Raw genomic sequence first — 15,679 nt, 5'->3', positions numbered from 1 at the left:
AGGTAGCTAAGAGGTGCGATACGTGAAGTGCATTTGACGTGATCCACATGGATTTTAACAAGAATTTTGACAAAGTATCACATCGGAGGCTGATCAAAAAAGTAACAGCCCATGGTATTTAATGGAGTGTTGCAAATCGGATCGAAAATTGGCTCAGTGCAGGAAGAAAATGTTTTTTACGAACAAAAGAATGTTTACAATGGGGTTCGTAGGGTTCAGTGCTCAGTCCCTTGTTTTCTGAGTTTATATTAATGATTTAGATATAAATGTAGGGAGCAAGTTAAGAAGTTTACAAATGAAACAATAATTGTCTTTGTGTTCGACAATGAAGTGGGAAATTTAGACTGCAGGAAGATATCGATTAACCAGTAAGTTAGGTCGAAAAGAGGAAAATGGCAATCAATCCAGTGAAGTGTGAGCGAATGCAATTGGGGAGGTACAACAAGATTCACAAAATAGCAGGATACTGAGAGGTGTGGAGGAACAGAGGGACCTTCGAGTGTATGCCCTCAGATCCTTAAAGTTAGAGAAAATGTCGATTAATTAGTACAAATGGCATATGGAATCCTTTACTTTTTAGCCAAGGGATAGAATGTAAGCGCAGGAAAGCTACGGTACAACTGCAAAACTACAGTTAGGGCACAGTGCTGCTCCAGTTCTGGTCACTACATTACAGGAAATATTTGATAGCACTCGAGAGGCTACAGAGGATATTACGAGGATGTTGCATCGACTGCAAAATTGAAGCTATGAGGAAAGATTGGATGAACTGTGTTTTACTTTGTTTGGAACTGGGGAGGCTGATGAAAGATTGAATTGAAGTGTACGAAATATGAGGGCCCTAGATAGAATGGGTAGCAAGGATATTAGAAAGCACATTTGCCTTAGCAGAGGGGTCAAAAACCAGGCGCATCGAAGCAAAGTAGTTGGTATCATGATTAGAGAGGAGTTGTGGGGAATACATTTATCCAGATGATGATGTTTGTCTGGAACTCACTTGCTGAAAGGATAGAGACGCAGAAACCACCACCACTATTTATGAGGTTCTTGGATTTGCACTTAAAGAACGGTATCCTACAGGGCTACGGACCTCGTGTTGGGTGTTGAATTCGGCTGGTTAGGTATTTGTCAGCGGGCAGAGACACAATGGCACAAATGGCTTCCCTCGGTGTCGTATTATTTCTATTATTCTATGACGAGAAAGAGCTAGAGGGATTCAGAGATCTCGTAATGGAATTCCAGAGAAAAGGGCCCAGGAAGCTGAAGGTATGGCAGCGAATGGTTGCGTGATTATAATCATGGATGCACAACGAGACAGGATTGGAGGAGTGAAGATATGTCACGGGGTTATGGAGCTGGAGGAGATGACAGATAGGGAGGGGCGAGGTCATGGAGCGATTTGGAAGCAAGGATGAGATTTTATAATCCTATGAGTTACTTAACCGGGAGCCAATGTCGGTCAGCGAGCACAGGGGCGATGGGTGAACGGGCTTGGTGCCAGTTAGGAGACAGGCAGTCAATTTTTTGGATGAGCACAAGTTTACATAGCGTAGAACGTGGGTGGCCAGCTAGGAGTGCATTGGAATAGTCCAGTCCAGAGGCAACAAATGCATGGATAAGGATTTCAACAGTAGCTGCGCAGAGGCAAGTGTTGAGATGGCTGATGTGACGCACGTGGGATACTCCATAGCTCAGAGTTAAAAGGTTGGCTGCCTGTGAGGAAGGGTTTGATTGCATGCAGTCAGCGGTTTAGTTTAATGGACTGTTGTTTAAGTTATGGGATTCAGGAGGATTTTGAAGGAAGTCAAGAAGCCAAGAAACTTCCTGACGGCAGCAGAGGAAGCGTACGGAATGTAGATTAACTTTGGAATTTTAGTTTCTCAATCAGTGAAAGGTTCACAGCCGTTAATTTGTTTGGAGTGTAAAAATTGTATCCAGTTTTGGTCTGCTAAGCTCAGGAAGCATAGAGAGGGAGCAAGGAAAGTTCACCAGACTGATTCCTTGGATGTTGGGATTGTTCGATGAGGAATGATTGAGTAGACTAGGAATATATTCGCTCAAGTTTAGAAAAATGAGAAGGCAATTCATTGAAATAGACAACATTCTGACAGTGCTTGACAGCATAAATGCAGAGGAGCTTTATTCTGTCTTGGGAGCCTAGAAGCAGGGGACCCTGTCTCAGAATAAAAGATCTGCTATTTAGGACGGAAACGAGGAGCAACATTTTCATTCAGAGGGTGCTGAATCTTTTTCAATTAGATATCCCAGAGGGCTGTAGAGGCTCAGTCTTTGAATATATTCATGACTGCGATTGATAGATTTGGGGATATTAAGGGCATCAAGGGATATGGGACAAAGCAGGAAAGTAGGGTTGAGGTAGAAAATCAGCCATGACCTCATTGAATGGCGCAGCAAGCTCGAGGGGCCGAATGGCAAATCCTGCTTCTAATACTTATGTCTTTTTGAAAGAAACAGAAATAAAAACTATCACGGTGTTTCATCATTAATAGTTGCCCTTAGACCCAAACCTCATCCTACATCACCCTGGACCATCAGCGAACATAAGCCCACCGATTCCAAGACTTTCACTGATCTTACATTCCTCTGCGGATCGTCCCACACGGCCGCCAACCGCATAGTTCCCCAACCACGCAGAGCCAAGTAAAACCATCGTTTCAACCTTTTTCGTGCCCCACGGAACTGATGAATCCCTGTCTCCACTCTATGTTTCTCCCCTTGAGCCGGCTGTTCCCACATTGTGGGATATGTGGAATAGCGTGATGCAAAAAGCAGAATCGGCATTGTTTTCTGAAAGGGAAATCATGCCTGACAAATTTGCTGGAGTGCTTTGAGGATGTAACGAGCAGGTGGATAAGGAGGAAGCATTGCATGTGGTGTAATTCGACTTCGAGAAGGCATTCGGTAAATTGCCACATATAAGTTACTGCAAAAGATAGAAGCTCATAGGGTTGGGAGTAATGTATTAACATTGGCTAAATAACAAAAAACTGAGAGTCGGAAAAAATGGGGCATTGTAGAGTTGGCAAAGCTCACTAGTGGGGTGCCGCAGGATCTGGCTTTTGGGTCCTCAACTATTTACAATCTGTATTAATGTCTTGGGTGAAAGGACCGAGTGTAATTTAGCCAAATGTGTTGAATATACAAAGATAGATGGAAAAGCACATTGTGAGGAGGACATAAAACATCTGCAAAGTGAGATCGACAGGCTATTGAGTGGGTAAACATTTGGCAGACGGCGAATCATGTGCGATATTGTGAGGTTATCCACTTTGGCAGAAAAAATAGGAAACCAAATTAAATTTTAAATTGAGACAACTTGCGAAGTGCTGCAGTACAGAAAGACTTGGGGAGCCTTGTGCATAAAGCAAATAAATATTCGTATGCATGTACTGCAATGAATCAGGAGCAAAAATGGAATGTTGTCCTTTATTGCAAGGGGGATAGAGTATAAAAGCAGAGATGTCCCGCTACAAATTAACAGGTTATTAGTGAGGCTTCACCAGGAGTACTGCATGCAGTTTTGGTATCTGTAGTTATGAGGTATATAGTTGCATTGGAGTCTGTTCATAGAAGGCTCACTAGAATGATTTCGGAGATGGGAAGTTTGCCCTATGCAGATAGGTTGGGTAGGTGTGGGCCAGTATTCATTGCAGTTTCAGGGGAATGAGCGGTGATGATATCGAAACTTGTGAGATAATGAGGAAGCTCGAAAAGGTGGATGCACAGAGGATATTTCCACTCATAGGGGAAATTAAAACGAGGGGACATAGTCTGAGAATAAAGGGCCGTCCATGTAAAACTGAGATTATAATGTTTTTCACTCAGAGGGTTGTAAATCTATGGAATTCTCTGTTCTAGAGAACTTTGAAGGTTGGGTCATCAAATATATTTAAGGTGGGGATGGACATATTTTTGAACAATATGAGTTATGGTGTGCGGGATGGGAAGAAGAGCTTAGTCCATGATCAGATGAGCCGTTATCAAATATAATGACAGAGTGAGCTCGAGCGGCCAAATGGCTTACTTCTCTTATTTTTTATGGTTTCATGTTCTTATCATATAAAACGATAATTTGATACCAAACCACAGAAGGAGAAATTAGAGTAGATGAGCAAAAGCTTGGTCACAGAGCTAGGTTACGAAGCGTCCTAAATTCGTGGGGAGAGGAGGAGAGGTTTGACAAGGAATTCCAGAGATGAGGGTTAAGGCAGCTGAAGGAATGTCCAGCGATTGTTGAACGATTATAATCAGGGATATTCAAGATGGCTGAATTAGAAGAGTTCCTATATCTCCAGTGGTTATGGGGATGGAGGAGATTAATGGCATTGGGAGGGGCGGGGTCATAACGGAGATGTGAAAACAATAATGCCAATTTTGAAATCCAAGAATTGCATCAGCGCGAGCCAATATTGGTGAGCGAGCATCAGGGTGCTGGGTAAATTGGATTGATGCGAATTTGGATACAGCCAGAGAGTTTTGGAACGACCTCAAGTTTACGTAGGGTAAATCGTGGGAGGCCAGTAAGGAGAGCGTTGGAGTAGACAAGTAAGATAACGAAGGCATGGTCAGAATTTCAGCAGCCGATTGGTGAAGGTAATGGCAGTGACGGGTGAAATTGCGAATGGGGACACTCCTCAAGGAGACAGCTCGCGAGCAAAAGTTTGGCACCGAAGTGGGAGGGAGTTGGTGATGTGCAGTCAGCGGCATAGATTAAGAGCCTCAGCAATAGTTTAATTTAATTGAATTATGAGCTTTTCTGTGGAGGACAAGAGGCAACGAAGTTACCTGAGGGCAGCAGAAAAGCTGGAAAGGAGGACGAGAGGAAACGCTTGCATTGTGTTTGGTCTCCCGGACTTCTCATATTTCAATAAGTGAATGGTTCACATCCGCTGTTGGGGTGTAAATAATGGAAGTGATATAAATATTATCAGGGCTTTAATCTCTCATTACATGAATGTTAAGTGCAGATGCGATGTGACTTAAATCAGAATGTTATCGGATGTTTGCAGGTTCGAGTCTTGCCCTGGAAGCATTATACACTTGTTAATTATATTTAACTTAATAAAACCAAACCTCATGTCCAATCATTAGCTTGATGAACAGTTGGCGAACAGCGGTGTACATAAAAGGTGATATTTCACGAATCTCCAGAAAAATATATTCCACTGAGGAAGAAACGGCGAAATAGAAAAGATGGCCTTCCGTGGATAACAAAAGAAATAAAGGACGGAATCCAATTAAAAACAAGGACAGACAATGTGGCCAAAACTGGTGGGAGGCTGAAGATTGGGAAGCATTTAAAAGCCAACAATGGTTGACAAAAAAATGATTTAAAATGGGAACATAGACTATATGGCCGAAATATAAAAACAGATAGCAAGAGTTTCTGTCGCAATATAAACATTAAAATCGTGGCTAGTTTAAATCTTGGTCCCTAATAGGACGAGACCAGGGAGTTAATAATGGGAAACATGGAGATGGCAGAAACTCTGAAAAAATATTTTCTATTAATCTTTCCGTAAGAGGACACGAATAATATTCCAACAATGGATAGTCAAGGGACCATTAGGCCACGCGGCCGTTGCCAGCACCATCCATTGTGCTGTTGTGTATATTGCGAGCAAATTCGGGGCAACTGCAATATCAAGGAGTGGATTTTGGAAACGATGAGCATATTTTGACTCAATGAACAGATGCACTGCGATCTGGGTGCGCACCGGCGCAGGCAAGCCAATGTAAATTGGAACACAACAGTTTAACAATTCGGTCATTCCATCTGAAAACGTACTCCTTCTCAAACAATACAGGATGACCCGGGTTTATGAGGAAATCCGTTTTTAAGGGAAAGATTATGAATTGGAACTGACAACCAGCCCATTTAAACAGACAAAGAATGATCCGGGACTGCAAGGACATCCCTTTTACCCAGATGCAGAATAAACCTTGACTGACAGCAGTTCCCTTTTAAAAGAATAAAGTGAGATTTCGATCATCCCTGAAGGCAATTGTGCAGTGGGGCTCAGGACCACGCGGGGAGAAGATGGTTATTGAAGCCACAGGTTACAGACAGGCAGGAAGGAGGGAGGGATGTAAAACCAACCCAGTCTGAAATACATAAAAATTTAACATTTTAAGAAAATAAATGCATTTAAATTGTAGTTTTAAAAAATTGAATTTGAGTTGTTTCAGATAAATAATTAATTGATCATAATCTATGTATTTTTTGATTGAACGAAGGCTGTGTGACTAGAAGAATTCCATTGGAAATCAGGGGTGCAGTCAATAAATACCCAAACACAGTAAGCCCATGGTGGAAGACAAGCCATGAGGCAAGATGTGGGCTGCAAGTGCGATCTTTTAAAGTTGCGTGTGTCTTTCTGCTGGATCTGCCAGCAGTTGCTTGTGCTGTGAAAGAGGTCAAATGTAATAGAGCCCGGTGCAGGAAGAACAGAAAAACATATTTATTTCGGAAGTTAAAAATTTGGGATTATATATAAATATACACATATACATATACATGTATAAACAAAGTCAGTCAGTCAGTCATGTCTTGTCTTGGTTTGATTTGATTTGAATTTGAAAATAAGGATGGAGGATGTCATCATGTCACACAGCCCACACGCAAGCCCTGCCTAAAATCGCTATATTTCTAACTTGTGTATGTTCCCTTCTTTCAGATGTGGAATAGCAAAATCCCACAGCAGATTCTTCTACCGTCAGAGAGTCCACGAAGGAGTGTTCAATCAAATCAGTACAGTTTCAAGTTGCATGAAATGCATTTTTCTCACATGACAGTAAGATCGCACAGCACGTTTGCACACACTCTAGCTTACACAAACACACAAACAAACTAAAATTCCTAAACCTCCAAAGGCAGGTTTTGAAATTTGAAATTGGAAATCCGGGACAGACAGCACATCCCTTTTGAACAGACACAGAATGATGAGGGTCTGATAGCATACCATTGTAAAGAGACAGAAAATGATCTCGGACAGACAGCACATCCCCTTAAAAGGGACATGGAAATAGAATGAATAAAAACAGATAAATATGTAAAACTCGGCAGGTCGTGCAGATTTTGTGGAGGAAGAATCCGGTTTCACGTTCTGTCGGATAATCATTCCGATATTTTAGAAAAAAGTTAAAGATTACAGATGTTTTCAACAAAAATAGCACCTGCAAATAATACGCATCGAGAAAGGTCAAATGGGAACGTCTGTGATACAGTGGAACGCAGGAGTGATTAAATAATAAATGGCACAATGGAGAAAGGCAAAGTGTGTGGTAATCGGGCAATAACGTAACAAAGGATGGTCCAGAGGAGCTGTTAGTGCGAACAGCAGAACCAATACCAGACAATGGGAGCGGTGCTTATCATCCGATACGTTGAACATAATGTTGAGGCCAGAAGACGAGAACATGCCTACAATATAGGGTGTCACCGCCTTTTCATCAGACCAGGCAGCTTTGCCAGCCCGGACTGATTTCCTGTCCGCTTAGAAATTCTGCAGCCAATGGACGAATTTAAAAGGCAGCTTCTCTCATCTTTTCAGCTCTCGAGAAACAGGACGCACTCATATTCATGGCAGAGGTGGAGATGGACGCTGAATGTATGCTTATCCCAATTGAGGTGAAATTATGCGTACAAACAGCAAGATATACTGATCAAGTATTGGCCGGAACCAATCAAGGGTTTAGGTTAGCCAACGAGTCACAGTGCCGAGTAGCACTGAGATATTTTAACTTTACTCACTTTGGAGTGTTTCACTTTGCTCTGGGATTTGGATGCTTATGGAACATCGGCATAAAATCACACGTTTTAACGTGAAATATGTCTGTTTTCTCACATGTCGAGCAGCTGTTAGATGCTGAAATTTGAGTAAAACATGGCGGGGCTCGTCCGGGATTTGGCCCGTGACCTCTCGCATTTCAAATGTGATCATTCCGAAGCGAGAATCATACCCGTGGACCAACGAGCCGCCGACAGTGAAAAGCGCAGCTCTCAGATTCTGACGGTGGTGAGAAATGATATTATGGCCCATCGTGCATGCGCTGTCTCTCAGATACCTATCTAAGTAGTGCCCCTTGCCATTGATCTGCAACCGTTCTCCTTTTGACGAATATATTATTAATTTGAGACATGACATGAGGAAAGTACAGCATCCCTGTCAGTAAAAGGGGAATTTGGATGAGGTTAAATATGAATGTCAAAACGTGGTCAAGCTGTAAGCCAACGACGACGAGGATGGGATTCGAACCCATGCGTGCAGAGCACAATGGATTAGCAGTCCATCGCCTTAACCTCTCGGCCACCTCGTCTCTGCTATAAGACATCGTCAGCCATTCAATCTCCTGCTTTTTGTATCGGAACAGAAATAAAGTGCAAGAAAGTCCACTTCAATGCTTGCTCTGCCCGTGCATGCAGATCGACAATGATGAAAACTTGCCATTAAATTCTTAAATCAACCAGCCTTCCTTTGCTTCAGGTGAGTGACTGGAAGAGATGGTTGGTTTCTCGGCAGAATCACAACAAAGAAGATAAAATTTCACGTAGCTCGTTAAGTTGACCGCGTCAGAATTCGAACCTGCAATCTTCTGATAACTTTGGTATTATCATCAAAGTCAGACGCCTTATCCATTAGGCCACACGGCCGCTATCAGCAGCATCTTTTGTGCTGTTGTGTATATTGCGAGCAAATTCGGGGCAACTGCAATATCAAGGAGTGGATTTTGGAAAAGATGAGCATATTTCGAGTAAATGAACAGATGCACTGCGATCTGGGTGTGCACCGGCGCAGGAAACCCCAATGTAAGTGGGAACACAACAGTTTAACAATTCGGTCATTGCAGCTGAAATCATACTCCTTCTCAAACAATACAGGATGACCCGGGTTTATGAGACAATCCGTTTTAAAGGGAAAGATTATGAACGGGAACTGACAACCAGCCCGTTTAAACAACAAGAATGATCCGGGACAGCAAGGACATCCCTTTTACCCAGATGCAGAATGAGACTGGACTGACAGCAGTTCCCTTTTGAAAGAATAAAGTGAGATTTCTATCATCAGTGAAGGCAATTGTGCAGTGGGGCTCAGGACCACGCGGGGAGAAGATGGTTTTTGAAGCCACAGGTGATAGACAGTCAGGAAATGGGAAGGGACGTAAAAGCAGCACAAACTGAATGCCAATTTTGAAATATAGATATATTTAACATTTTAAGAAAATAAATACATTTAATTTTTTTTTAAATGAATTTGATTTGTTTTAAATAAATAAATAATTGATTCATAATCCATATATTTTTGATTGAACGAAGGCTGTGTGACTGGAAGAATTCCATTGGAAATGAGGAGGTGCAGTCAATAAATATCCAAACATAGGAAGCCCATGGTGGAAGACAAGCCACGAGTGAAGCTGTGGGCTACAAAGGCGATCTTTTTAAGTCGCGTGTGTCTTTCTGCTGGATCTGACAGCTGCTGCTTGTGCTGTGAAAGAGGTCAAATGTAATAGAGCCCCGTGTAGACAGAACAGAAAAAGTACATTTATTTTGGAAGTTAAAAAGTTGGGATTGGATATAAATAGACATATATATATATATATATATATATATATATACACAAAGTTAGTCATGTCTTGTCTTCTCTTGTCTCGTCTTGTCTTGATTTTATTTGATTTGATTTGAATTTTAAAATAAAGGTTGAGGATGTCATCACATTGCAGAGCCCACACGCAAGCCCTCGATAAAATGGCTATATTTCTAACTTGTGTATTTTCCCTTCTTTCAGATGTGGAATAGCAAAATCTCACAGCAGATTCTTCTACCGTCCGAGAGTCCACGAAAGAGTGTTCAATCAAATCAGCACGGTTTCAAGCTGCATGTAATGCATTTTTCTCACAGAACAGTAAGATCGCACAGCACGTTTGCACACACACTGGCTTACAAAAAACATACAAACAAACTAAAATTCCTGCACCCTCTAAAGGCAGTTTTTGAAATTTGAAATTTGAACTCCGGGACAGACAGCACATCGCTTTTAAACAGACATAGAATGATGCAGAGCTGATAGCACACCATTTTAAATAGACAGAGAATGATCCCAGACAGACAGCACATCCCCTTAAAAGGGACACGGAAACAGGATGAATAAAAACAGATAAATATGTAAAACACAGCAGGTGGTGCAGATTCTGTGGATGAAAAACTCGGTTTCACGTACTGTCAGATAATCATTCCTATATTTTAGGAAAAAATTCAAGATTACAGATTTTTCAAAAAAATAGCGCCTGGAAATAATACGCAGCGAGAAAGGTCAAATGGGAACGTCTGTGATACAGTGGAACGCAGCAGTGATTAAATAATAAATGACACAATGGAGAAAGGCAAAGTGGGTGGCAATCAGGCAAGAACGTATCAAAGGATTGTCCAGACTGGTGTTAGTGGGTATAGCAGAACCATTACCAGACAATGGGAGCGTTGCTTATCACCCGATACGTTGAACCTAATGTTGAGGCCAGAAGATGAGAACATGCCTACAATATAACGTGTCACCGCCTTTTAATCAGACCAGGAAGCTTAGCCACCCCGGATTGATTTCCTGTCCGCTTTGAATTCGGCAAACAAGAGACTAATTCAAAAACTAGCTTATCTCATCCTTTCAGCTCCAGAGAAACAAGACACATTCATATTCAGGGAGGAGGTGGAGATTGACGCTGAATGTATGCGTATCCCCATTGAGTAGAGCTGATGCGCACAGACAGGAAGATATATTGATCAATTATTGGCCGGAACTGAACACGGGTTTAGGTTTTCCAACGAGTCACAGAGCCGAGTACCTCTGAGATACTTTAACTTTACTCAGTTGTGTGAGTTGCACTTTGCTCTGGGATTTGGACGCTGTGATAACAATCGCCGAAAAATCACACGTTTTAAAGTGAAATATGTCTGTTTTCTCACATGTCAAGCGGCTGTGAGGAGCGGAACTTTGAATAAAAAATGGCGGGGCTCGTCCAGGATTTGGCCCGAGACCTGTCGCATTTCAAATGTGATCATTCCTAAGCGAGAATCATACACCGAAACCAACGAGCCGCCGACAGTGAAGAGTGCAGCTCTCAGATTCTGACGGTAGGGAGAAAAGATGTTAGGCCCATCGTGCTTATGCTGTCACTCAGAGACCGATCGAATTAGTTCCCCTCTCCGCAGTCCTACAAATGTTATCCATTTGACGAATATATTATTAATTTGAGACATGACATGATCAAAGTGCAGCATCCTTGTCAGTGAAAGGGTAATTCGGCGATGAGGTTCACGTGATTGACAAAGTTACCAGGGGAGTCAAAGCTGAGCACAAATACGATGAGGATGGGATTCGAACCCATGCGTGCAGAACAAAATTGATTAATAGTTCATCATCTTAATTTCTCGGCCACCTCGTCTCTCATTCACCCAATCGTCAGCCATTCAATCTCCTGCTTTTTGTAACCCAACAGAAATAATGTTCAAGAAAATCCATTTCACAGCTTGCTCTGCCCGTTCATGCAGGTCAACAATGATTAACACGTGCCATTAGATTCTTAACGCACACAGCCTTCCTTTACTTCAGGTGAGTGACTCGAAGAGATGGTTGTTTTTTCGGCAGAATCGCAACAAATATAAAATTTCACGCAGCAATTTAATTGACCGCGGCAAGATACGAATCTGCAATGTTTTGATAACTTCGCAGTTATATCGAAGTCCGACGCCGTATCCATTAGCCAACGCGGCCGCTGCCACCATCATACACTGTGTTGTTGTCTATATTGCGAGCAAAATCAAGGAGTGGATTTAGGAAAAAATGAGCATATTTCGAGTAAATGAACAGATGCACTGCGATCTGGGTGCGCACAGGCGCATACAACCCCAATGTAAATTGGAACACAACAGTTTAACAATTCGGTCATTGCAGCTGAAATCATACTCCTTCTCAAACTATACAGGATGACCCGGGTTTATGAGAAAATCTGTTTTAAAGGGAAAGATTATGAACCGGAACTGTCAGCCAGCCCTTTTAAACAGATACAGAATGATAGGGGACTGCAAGGACATCCCTTTTACCCAGATGCAGAATCATCCTTGACTGACCGCAGTTCCCTTTTAAAAGAATAAAGTGAGATTTCTGTCATCCCTGAAAGCAATTGTGCTGTGGAGCTCAGGACCACGCGGGGCAGAGACGGTTATTGAAGCCACAGGTGATAGACAGGCAGGAAGGAGGGAGGAAAGTAAAACCAGCCCAGTCTGAAAGCCAATTTACAAATACATATATATTAAACAACTTAAGAAAATAAATACATTTAATTTTTATTTAAAAAAAATTGAATTTGATTTGTTTTAAATAAATAACTAATTGATTCATAATCTAGATATTTTTTGATTGAACGAAGGCTGTGTGACTGGAATAATTCCATTAGAAATGAGGGGGTGCCTCTTATCAACAAAGGCAGACATTGATATGGAGATTCAACACCGCCTCCAGTGCTCCAGTGCAGCCTTCGGCCGCCTGCCGAAAAAACTGTTTGAAGACCAGTTCCTCAAATCTACCACGAAACTCATGGTCTACAGGGCTGTAATAATACCCGCCCTCCTGTATGGGTCTGAGGCATGGACGATGTGCAGAAGGCACCTCAGGTCGCTGGAGATATATCACCAACGATGTCTCCGCAAGATCCTGCAAATTTCCTGGGAGGACAGGCGCATCAACATCAGTGTCCTCGACCAGGGTAACATCCCCAGTATTGAAGCACTGACCACACTCGATCAGCTTCGCTGGGCAGGCCACATAGTACGCATGCCAGATGTGAGACTCCCGAAGCAATGCTTTATGCAAAGCTTCTTCATGGTAAACGAGCCAAAGGAGGACAGTGTAAGCGTTTCAGGACCCCCTCAAAGCCTCGCTGGCAAATTGCGACATCACCACTGACACCTGTGAGACCCTGGCCGCAGATCGCCCGAGGTGGAGAAAATCCATCCGGGATGGCGTTGAGCTCTTTGAGGCTCGATGCAAGGAGCATGAAGAGCCCAGGCGCACGCAGCAGAAGGAGCATGCGGCAAACCAGCCCACCCGATCCCTTCCCCTGACGAATGACTGTCCCACCTGTGAAAGGGTCTGTGGCTCTCATATCGGACTGCTCTGCCATCAAGGAATTCACTTTGGGAGTGGAAGCAAGTCCTACATAGGACCCCTGGACCTGATAATTTATATCCTGTGGATACAACCAATGCATCCACAGGATATAAGCCATCAGGTCCAGGGGACTTGTCCGCCTTTAGTCCCATCATTTTATCTCATACAACTTCATTAGTGATAATGATAGTATTAAGTTCCTCCCTCCATATAGCCCTTGGATTATCCACTATTTGGATGTTTTATCTGACTTCTACCGTGAGAAATGAAACAAAATATTTGTTCAAAGTCTCTGCCATTTCCCTGATCTCGATTATTAATGCCCCAGTCTCATCCTCCAGGAGACTAACATTTACTTTAGCCACTCTTTTCCTTTTTATATACCTGTAGAAACTCTTTCTATCTGTTTTTATATTTCGTTCAAGTTAACATTCATAATCTACCCTCTTTTAATTATATTTTTAGTAGTTCTTTGCTGGATTATAAAAATGTCCCAATCCTCTGGACACGCACGAGTGGATGATTGGGTGAGCATGACGGAACAGGTGGCCTAAATGTTGCTGCAAAATAATTCGGGACAATTACACCTCAAATGACCTCCAAACAGAGCGGATTACGTGCCAATGTCAACAGCTACTGACTCATTGTAAACAAGCCTCGAACTTATTCAGAAGCAATTAGATTACATTCCTAATCCAACGATTTAACCACCCATTTTTTTAAAAACACACTGAATGAAGCAGCACTGAGAGCGCAACCCTTTTAAACAGATGAAGTCTGATCCGAGACTGAGAGTACAACAACTTGATGTCGCTGTATTACACAATAGAAAGCGGGAATGGCTGAATCGCTTTTGGCGGGAATTAAATGATGTACTCCCTGCTTGTCACAGCTAATCAGCTTGTTGGTCAAGGGGTATGATTGTCACTAATATAGGAAAATAATGGAATCCTTACTAATGGAGAAAATAGAAGAACATCTAGAAATCAAAAGTATAAAAAATGAATGATTAGCATGGATTTTAACAGGGAAAGTACTGCTGGACCAAACTCATAATTTTTGAAGATGTTATAGAGAGGGTAGACATTGATCATGCAATAAGTATAAGGTATCTAGATTTTCAAAAGACCCTCGCTATGATACCCAATAATAGTCTGCTGAGCAATGACAGGGTATAAGCAGCAGAATGCATAGCGAGCTAGCTTAAAGACTGAAATCAGAGATTGGAGGGAAAAGGCAGATATTCACATTGGCAGAAGATGGTTAGTGGTGTTCCGAAAGGATCAATGCCGGAACCACTATTGTTCACAATTTATATTCACGACTTCGAATTTGGAACTAAAAACAGAATTTCCAAATTTGCCAATGATACCAAATTGGAGGAAATTTATACTGAGGAGGACTGCAACAAATTAAGGACAACATTAATAAACACGCAAAATGGGCATATAATTGTCAATTAAGTTCCACACGCATATATGTGAGGTATTACATTTTGGTAGGAAGAATATGGAGGTCACTTATTTCTTGGCACAAACGACTCTAGGTGGGGTAGAGGAACAGTAGGATCTCTGAGTACAATTACACAAATCACAAAAATTGTGACAGAGTTTAGCAAGACAAAATAAAGGTAACTAAGCAGTGGAGGTTATGTCTAGTGGTATAGAATTGCAAAATAGGAAGGTTATGCTAAACCTGTATTGAACCTCGGTTAGACCACACTGAGAATACTGCATGCAGTTCTGGTCATCCTATTATAAAGATGATATAGAGGCATTTGGGAGGGTGCAGAGTAGATTTACACGGGTGCTACCAGAAACGGGAGGTTATTCATAAGTGGAAATAATGAACAAGCTGGGTCTCTTTTCACTTGAAGATTTATCTATAGGGGTGACCTAACAGATTTATTTAAAATTATGAAAGATTTTGATAGAGTGTTTACGGACAGAATGTTTTCACATGTGGGGAAGAGCATAACTGGAGGCCACCAATATAAGATAGTCATCAAGTAATCCAGAAATCAAATCGAGAATTCAGAAGCAACTTCTTTCTGGAAAGAGTGATGAGAATGTGGAACTCAAAAGCGTAGGAGTGGTTCAAGCGAATAGTATCGATACATTTAAGGAGAGGCTATTCCAGCATATGAGGTAGAAAGGAATAGATGGCTATGCTGATAGATTTAAATCAAGAAAGACTCCAGAATATTCGAGTGGAACATAAACGCTGGCATGGTCAGAATAGCCAGAAAGGCAGTATACGCTATGCTGTCCTTTGTAAGCCTATCAGTTATCTGCAGCATTATGCATTGGATTCAATGACAAGCTCTACGACTATAGGTAGGAGTGTCTGGGTCACTGTAAGAGCTTTCTTTTTCTATGTAATAGTTTCTGAGTCTCTTTAGGTGCTCTCTGGGTCTGCTTGCAGCTGCATGTGTCAGATTTTGAGCTGACTGTGTCTGTTTAAGTGTTGTCCGGGCTTGTGTAGGAGCGTCGGGGTTTGTG

The 15,679-nt window shown here is 42.0% G+C and overlaps 1 non-coding gene across 1 annotated transcript; it reads right to left on the bottom strand.

The window, feature by feature from the left end:
* Window positions 1–8,258: 8,258 nt before the first annotated feature.
* On the bottom strand, window positions 8,259–8,340 carry trnas-gcu (transfer RNA serine (anticodon GCU)). Its single transcript has one exon. It is a non-coding gene; the product is annotated as a tRNA-Ser (tRNA).
* Between the last annotated feature and the right edge of the window lie 7,339 nt (window positions 8,341–15,679).

The sequence above is a fragment of the Pristiophorus japonicus genome, unplaced genomic scaffold (genome assembly GCF_044704955.1).
Source record: "Pristiophorus japonicus isolate sPriJap1 unplaced genomic scaffold, sPriJap1.hap1 HAP1_SCAFFOLD_37, whole genome shotgun sequence".
NCBI lineage: Eukaryota > Metazoa > Chordata > Chondrichthyes > Pristiophoridae > Pristiophorus > Pristiophorus japonicus.
Note: the sequence above shows the minus strand (reverse complement) of the source record. Positions and strands in the feature narration are given on the sequence as shown.